The sequence below is a fragment of the Rutidosis leptorrhynchoides genome, chromosome 2, assembly GCF_046630445.1.
Source record: "Rutidosis leptorrhynchoides isolate AG116_Rl617_1_P2 chromosome 2, CSIRO_AGI_Rlap_v1, whole genome shotgun sequence".
In the NCBI taxonomy this organism is placed as follows: Eukaryota; Viridiplantae; Streptophyta; class Magnoliopsida; order Asterales; family Asteraceae; genus Rutidosis; species Rutidosis leptorrhynchoides.
Genome location: NC_092334.1, coordinates 637,318,292 through 637,327,241, shown reverse-complemented (window position 1 = coordinate 637,327,241; position 8,950 = coordinate 637,318,292).

Genomic DNA, 8,950 nt, shown 5'->3' with positions numbered 1-8,950 from the left:
CCCTAGTCGAATTTTTTTTTAACTGAAGAAGAAGAGGAATTAGGGAAATAGATGGATAAGAGTTAAATAAATAAATGGTTGATATAAATACAGAAAAATGAAAACAGAAGGATGGTTGGGAGATTGTGGCGGGTTTCGAGAGGTCTCAGGTTCTAGACTGGCTGGTGGTGTGTTTTTTTTTAATAAACCCAATCCTTTTGAGGTAGAATTCATTTTTTTATTATTATTATTATTATTATTATTATTATTATTATTATTATTATTATTATTATTATTATTATTATTATTATTATTATTATTATTATTATTATTATGATGATGATGATGATGATGATGATTATTATGATTATTATTATTATTATTATTATTATTATTATTATTATTATTATTATTATTATTATTATTATTATTATTATTATTATTATTATTATGATTATTATTGTTATTGTTATTGCAAGTATTAACTATTATTGTTATTGTTATAATTATACTATTATCATTACTTAGTATTATTGTTAATATTATAACTAATATTAATATATGTATTATTATTATCATAATTATGATTATTATTATTATTATTATTATTATTATTATTATTATTATTATTATTATTATTATTATTATTATTATTATTATTATTATTATTATTATTATTATTATTATTATTATTATGAACATAATACAATTTATAATTATAAACATCATTATTAGTATCATTTTATAGTTGTTAGTATTATTATCATTGTCATACCCCCATATAGGGACGGGGAAATATGACTAACCAATATCACAACACAAGTATGTATAAATCGAGAACGACTCTATATGAGACGTTTTAATTAAAAACCAATGTGTTAACGCAGCGGAATGTATTAAGTTATTACAATTTGTAAATCCAAAATGTAAATATAAATTCAAATGTTTTAATGCAATAATATGAATATTAAAATGCGGACTCCAAATGCAGCAAAGTCCAAAAAGCACACAATCTTTAGCAATCTTCACCTGAGACAAAACATACTTAAAGTGTCAACCAAAAAGGTTGAGTGAACAACATCGGTTTAATATATATAGTTTTAGACCACAAGATTTAGTTATCAAAAGTAAATGCTGAAGTTATGATATCGAGACGTAAACAAAGTTACCTCAGGACACCTTGAACTGTCAGTGTCGTTTAATCATTATTATGTAACCAAAGACCAACGGTCAAATGGTTAGAGACGTCACTCTCAATAGCGCTATTCACAATAACTAAGTTTGCCTTTATACGTAGCAATTAATGATATCATGGTAGGGATTTAGCATGAATCAAAGCATGTCAGCACAGTTAAACAGTTTTCAGGTACTTGTGTCTAAGCGTAAAACAGTTTGAAAGCAAGCATGTGTCTCACCCCAAAAGTTCAAAACAAGTATATAAAGATAGTTAAAAAGTGGGGCTATGAAGTTCACCTTAAAATAGCAGGAGAAGATATAACAAGTACAAGAATAATGAATATCAAGAGTGATCTAGACTCCAACCTAAATAATACGATAGGTCATAATATATCTAACTTATGTCATGTTATTGTATGATAGTCCTAGTGCTTGAAGTGGCTTTGGAATTATGTGACAAGATTTGAATAAGTATTAAGTGTACTTTCTATTTTTAGTAAGTTTTCACTTTTAAAAATATTCTATTTTATTAAAGTTTCTATTTATAGTAAGTTTCTATTTTTTAAAGTTTCGTTATTTAGAAAGTTTCTTTATTTAGAAAGTCAACTCAAAAAGTCAACGATTAACGTTGAAAGTCAACAAGACTCAAAACAATCTTTAAAACTTATTTATACTCATTTTAAAATCATATTATCATAATATTAGTATTAGTAATTTAATGACTTGGAAAAATTACAAACTCAAAAATATTGTAAAAAAATGCCTAAACTATCCACTTTGGGAATTTTTTTAAAAATCAGTGGGACCCAAATTGAAAAAGGGCCAATGCCAAGTGTTAGTTTTTACCACAAAGAGACTACACAAAAAGTTTGAGGATCCAACTCAATTTGAGCAACTCGTGGCAACCGATGCCATTTTGACATTTCAGTAATTTCGTTTCAGCTTTTCAGAAAAAGTACAAGTGAGCTCAGGTGACCCACTTTGACAATTTTTAAAACAATGCTCGGGATTCGGTTTGACAAACGAGTAGAACCAATAGCTTCCCCTTGCTATCAAGATACTACATGATTTATTTGAAGATTTTTACAGCTTTTAAATGACCGTGGTGATCGACACGATTTCGACAAAAACTCATTTTCCCAATCAGCATTATTTTAAGAAAATTTATTTTTATAAACTTTGAAAAATCATAACTAATTCATAAAAATTGCAAACGACATGAATCAAAAGTCCAAACTTATTAATTTTTCGATACGCACGCACTCAACCTAGAAATTTGATATCAGGTCGCATACATATCGGGACAACCCGAACAGACCTGGTCGATTTCATATTTATTAATATTTTTATTCCAAAACTTGTTTTAATCGTATCTTACAAACCGTTCATCAGATTTTAACATTCTTTATATATTTTTGAGTCGCAACATCGATCCCGACATGATGGTGATATTCGATCAGTCCAGATCAGTCAAGGTTTTCGAGACAAAAGCTGCTGTATTTATTATTACATATACATAATGTATATAAATTTCAAAATTTATTATCATGAGTTCTATACATCCGTTTAACGCAAATCTTATATGTAAATTGCACTACTCTTCATGAGGATCACAATGAGAATTTTAGTTTCATCATAAATTATTGGCAAGGTGCCCGAAAAAAAATATTTATATTTCTGTCCAAATTATTTAATCATTAAAAAATCATGTTTTTAACATCTTTTAATTATCCAAACACCATAAAAATTATCCACAAGCACTATAACTATACATACAATCAATATAACATATAATTGAGTAGTATTGAAAAAGATGGAGTTTCATGACTACCTCAAATCAAGAAACGAGAATAGAAGAAACGTAGAGCGCGAAGAGATGAATCCGTTTATGCAAAAATTATTGAATGATGATGAAGGATTTTTGATGATGATGAATGTCGATTGATTTAAGGTTTAAGAGGCTTTGGGTTGATCGCAAAAATAAGCAGAGAAGGAGTCGATGCCTTTTTTTTATGATAAGTGAGCACAATATGAGCAATTTTTAGAGATAATCTCAAATAAATAAAAAATCACCAAATTTTTGGGAAAGTATCCCCCTAAGATCGGCCGAACTATTTGATCAGGGAGTTTATATATATATTTTTTTATAAAAAATCTTATTATTTGATAGTATCCAAAAAAATAAAAATTAAAAAACAACATGTAACACACTGGGTCGGCTAAGAAGATGGAGTATTATTATTATTATTATTATTATTATTATTATTATTATTATTATTATTATTATTATTATTATTATTATTATTATTATTATTATTATTATTATTATTATTATTATTATTATTATTATTATTATTATTATTATTATTATTATTATTATTATTATTTTCATATTTAGTTTTGATTTATCCTAAATAAATTTGTATTTAGGTTTTTAATTAACTAAGATGAAAAAAGGGTAACCTATGGGTCACCCTAATGGATCGTATGAATTGGGCTTGAAGCTAGGCCCAACCTCGAAACTTGAATTAAAAAATTGGCCCGAACGATTAAATGAACGCGATCTGATAAATAAAACATTACACGAGTTATAATATGCGAGATGAATAATAATTCAAGAAATAAAATATATGAATATTTAATTATTTCAAATGACATAGGAATGTCGGATAAAAGAATTCGGATTTGAAAATTACGAAAATATAAATCGTTGGTTTACAATCCAAGATGATTCATCGAATAAACATGTTATATGTAGGAATGTACTAACACGTAGTCACACATTAATTTTAATACTTGTAATATTAACTAAAGTTAATTATATAAATAATATATACTTTAATTAATATAATGTGTTGCCCAAAAATAAATATTTAGTCAACGATGTATTAAAGTAGAGTAATTACTTATTAATTTCAATATTAATAAGCATGCAGAAACCCTATGGGTAAAATAGTCATTTCAAGTATGGAAATTTGAGGGTTGTTATAGTATCCCCCTGTTAATGGAAACTTCGTCCCGAAGTTTTAGGTAGACTTCTCGGATGCATCAGCGGTTGTGAAGAGAGATGGGAATATTTTCCATTTCATTTGGTATTCACGTTTCCAGGTATACTCGAGGCCATGTCCTGAATTCCATTGGATTTTTAATATAAGAATATTATTCTGTTTTAAGCATTTGAATATTACGATCCATAACTTCTACAGGTTCTTCTATGATGTGCATTTTATTATCAATGCGGAGGTCATTTAAAGGAATAACAAGAGTGTCACCTAATTTGGTTTCCTCAAAAGGGATGATGATGTTATATAAGCTTTTCAGTAAATTGGATACATGAAATGTGTTTTGAATATAACCAAGCTCTTTTAAAACCTTGATTGTTTATGCCTTAATACTAGGGCATATTAACAGAGAGAAGTACATGGAGATCACAGCCATGTAGTTTGATGCATGACTTGTGTTTGTTAGGGGATGGTACTAACTTCAAAATCTGGAAGGTAACCATAGACATGATACCCTTGGTTTTCAAGAAATGTCTAATGTGAATAGACGAAACGAGATTCCAGCTGAGAAGTCACTAATCAGGCTTATATGCAAAGCAAGCCATAATTACTAAGATGCCCTTAGAATGGTATGAAAGATTAACGAAAGATTATAATACATGCGAACTTATCCTTGGAAAGAGTTTTTGAAAGCACATCTGCAGAATGTATCTATAGCTATATGTTGAAACAGAGGTCAAAACTTGACTAGGATAACATCTAGTTGTAACTAGTGAGGAAGAAATGTTTAGTATTGTAGTGACCCGTCCTAATCCATCCGGACGAAATCATCAACATCTGGTCCCATTGCGAGGTACTGACCTAAATATGCCATGTACGACTCCATATAATATCTTTAAGATGAGCAAATGCACAGCGGAAGATTTCTTTCTTACCTGAGAATAAACATTCTTAAAAGTGTCAACCAAAGGTTGGTGAGTTCATAGGTTTATCATAACAATCGTTTCAATATATTAATAGACCACAAGATTTCCGTTTATAAATATATGTACACTCGCAAGTGTATAAAAGTATTCTATAAGTTGTAGGCACCCGGTAACAAGCCTTAACGTTCATGTTTTACCCTCTGAAGTACACCAGATCAGGTGTGTTTATGGGGTTTGTCAGGCCCAATAGATCTATCTTTAGAATTCGCACCTACTGTACATAGACAAGTAGTTTAATGTTACCAAGCTAAGGGTATATTTCTGGTTTAAACCCACATAGAATTTGTTTTAGTACTTGTGCCTATTTCGTAAAATATTTATAAAACAGCGCATGTATTCTCAGCCCAAAAATATATATTGCAAAAGTAACTATAAAGGGAGCAAATGAAACTCACATACTGTATTTTGTAGTAAAAATACATATGACAGCATTTGACAATTGAACAATGAAGGGTTGGCACCGGATTCACGAACCTAAATCAATTATTATATAGCAAATAATATTAACACATATAATAATAGTAAACAATTATTATTATTATACCTAATATTTATATATATCCAATTCTTATTAAAGTATTTTAATTAGAATATATATATATATATATATATATATATATATATATATATATATATATATATATATCATTTATTATAAATTTTATATATGTTTAAAATATTATAATGTATCAAAATTAATATTTATCTATGATTAAGTGAAAATATATATTTATACTATATGTAAATTTATATATAAAATTGTAGATAGTAATATTTTATAAAAATTTATATAGTGTAATATAGTATATGTAATAAGTATATCTTTACTTATAATAATAATACTTATAATGATAACTTTTATAAAACAAAGATACTTTTAATAATAATAAATACTAATAATAATAGCTATAAAAATAATGATTTTACTATTAATAATAATACTAATATTTTGATTACTAACTATAATGATGATATTACTACTAATAGTATTACTAATACTTAATAATAATATTTTCATTACTAATGATAATATTAATAATAGTGCTCCTAAATAGTAATACTATTAATGATAATAATAATATTAGTAATAATAATGATAATAATAATAATAGTTAATACCTTAGAAGCTTTTCTTAAAAAAAACAAGTAAATAAACTGCATGAAGCGGGACTCGAACCCGCAACCACTCGCTTCGATCACTTCCTTCTAAACCAATGAACCGTTAATTGTTTTCTTATAATAACTAGTACGATTAAGTATTTAACCTATAATGAAACAGTTTATTATCTTCTTTATTTTAACATCATCATCTACTTCAACCTCCATCATCATACATGTATCATTATTACTTAACATCATCTTAAACTAATCATAATCATAATCATAATCATAATATCATCTTCATCTTACGATCATTCAACAACTTCCATCATTTCCTTCATTTTCATATCATCACGCATCATTTTAATCTCCTTGAAGAGCAACGGAACCCCAGATTGAAATTCACAAACAGATTGCAGCTTTCAACGGAAAGAGTAGAGATTGTAAAAAAAATATCGAGGGGAAAAAAATAGTTCGAGCAGTATAGTAAAAAAAAATATAATCAAATGGGGTTTAGTTTAACATAAATCGAATTGTAATGGGTTTTAGGATGCTTGTGTTGAACCTAAACAGTAAGTATGGTAATGGTTCTATTGTGGTTTTGGGTTAGGTTTGAATGGCTAGTAGAGGGTGCTAAACAAGCAAGAAACAGGAACAACGATGGTGATGGTTGTTCGACTATAAATGAAATGTCCCGTTCTTATTGATTAAAAACGTTCCATATTAATTGATTTCGTTGCGAGGTTTTGACCTCTATATGAGACGTTTTTCAAAGACTGCATTCATTTTTAAAACAAACCATAACCTTTATTTCATAAATAAAGGTTTAAAAAGCTTTTGGTAGATTATCAAATAATGATAATCTAAAATATCCTGTTTACACACGACCATTACATAATGGTTTACAATACAAATATGTTACATCGAAATCAGTTTCTGGAATGCAGTTTTTACACAATATCATACAAACATGGACTCCAAATCTTGTCCTTATTTTAGTATGCAACAGCGGAAGCTCTTAGTATTCACCTGAGAATAAACATGCTTTAAACGTCAACAAAAATGTTGGTGAGTTATAGGTTTAACCTATATATATCAAATCGTAATAATAGACCACAAGATTTCATATTTCAATACACATCCCATACATAGAGATAAAAATCATTCATATGGTGAACACCTGGTAACCGACATTAACAAGATGCATATATATAAGAATATCCCCATCATTCCGGGACACCCTTCGGATATGATATAAATTTCGAAGTACTAAAGCATCCGGTACTTTGGATGGGGTTTGTTAGGCCCAATAAATCTATCTTTAGGATTCACGTCAATTAGGGTGTCTGTTCCCAAATTCTTAGATTCCCAGACTTAATAAAAAGGGGCATATTCGATTTCGATAATTCAACCATAGAATGTAGTTTCATGTACTTGTGTCTATTTTGTAAATAATTTATAAAACCTGCATGTATTCTCATCCCAAAAATATTAGATTTTAAAAGTGGGACTATAACTCACTTTCACAGATTTTTTACTTCGTCGGGAAGTAAGACTTGGCCACTGGTTGATTCACGAACCTATAACAATATATACATATATATCAAAGTATGTTCAAAATATATTTACGACACTTTTAATATATTTTGATGTTTTAAGTTTATTAAGTCAGCTGTCCTCGTTAGTAACCTACAACTAGTTGTCCACAGTTAGATGTACATAAATAAATCGATAAATATTATCTTGAATCAATCCACGACCCAGTGTATACGTATCTCATTATTGATCACAACTCAAACTATATATATTTTGGAATCAACCTCAACCCTGTATAGCTAACTCCAACATTCACATATAGAGTGTCTATGGTTGTTCCGAAATATATATAGATGTGTCGACATGATAGGTCGAAACATTGTATACATGTCTATGGTATCTCAAGATTACATAATATACAATACAAGTTGATTAAGTTATGGTTGGAATAGATTTGTTACCAATTTTCACGTAGCTAAAATGAGAAAAATTATCCAATCTTGTTTTACCCATAACTTCTTCATTTTAAATCCGTTTTGATTGAATAAAATTGCTATGGTTTCATATTGAACTCTATTTTATGAATCTAAACAGAAAAAGTATAGGTTTATAGTCGGAAAAATAAGTTACAAGTCATTTTTGTAAAGGTAGTCATTTCAGTCGAAAGAACGACGTCAAGATGACCATTTTAGAAAACATACTTCCACTTTGAGTTTAACCATAATTTTTGGATATAGTTTCATATTCATAATAAAAATCATTTTCTTAGAATAACAACTTTTAAATCAAAATTTATCATAGTTTTTAATTAACTAATCCAAAACAGCCCGCGGTGTTACTACGACGGCGTAAATCCGGTTTTACGGTGTTTTTCGTGTTTCCAGGTTTTAAATCATTAAGTTAGCATATCATATAGATATAGAACATGTGTTTAGTTGATTTTAAAAGTCAAGTTAGAAGGATTAACTTTTGTTTGCGAACAAGTTTAGAATTAACTAAACTATGTTCTAGTGATTACAAGTTTAAAACTTCGAATAAGATAGTTTTATATATATGAATCGAATGATGTTATGAACATCATTACTACCTTAAGTTCCTTGGATAAACCTACTGGAAAAGGGAAAAATGGATCTAGCTTCAACGGATCCTTGGATGGCTCGAAGTTCTTGA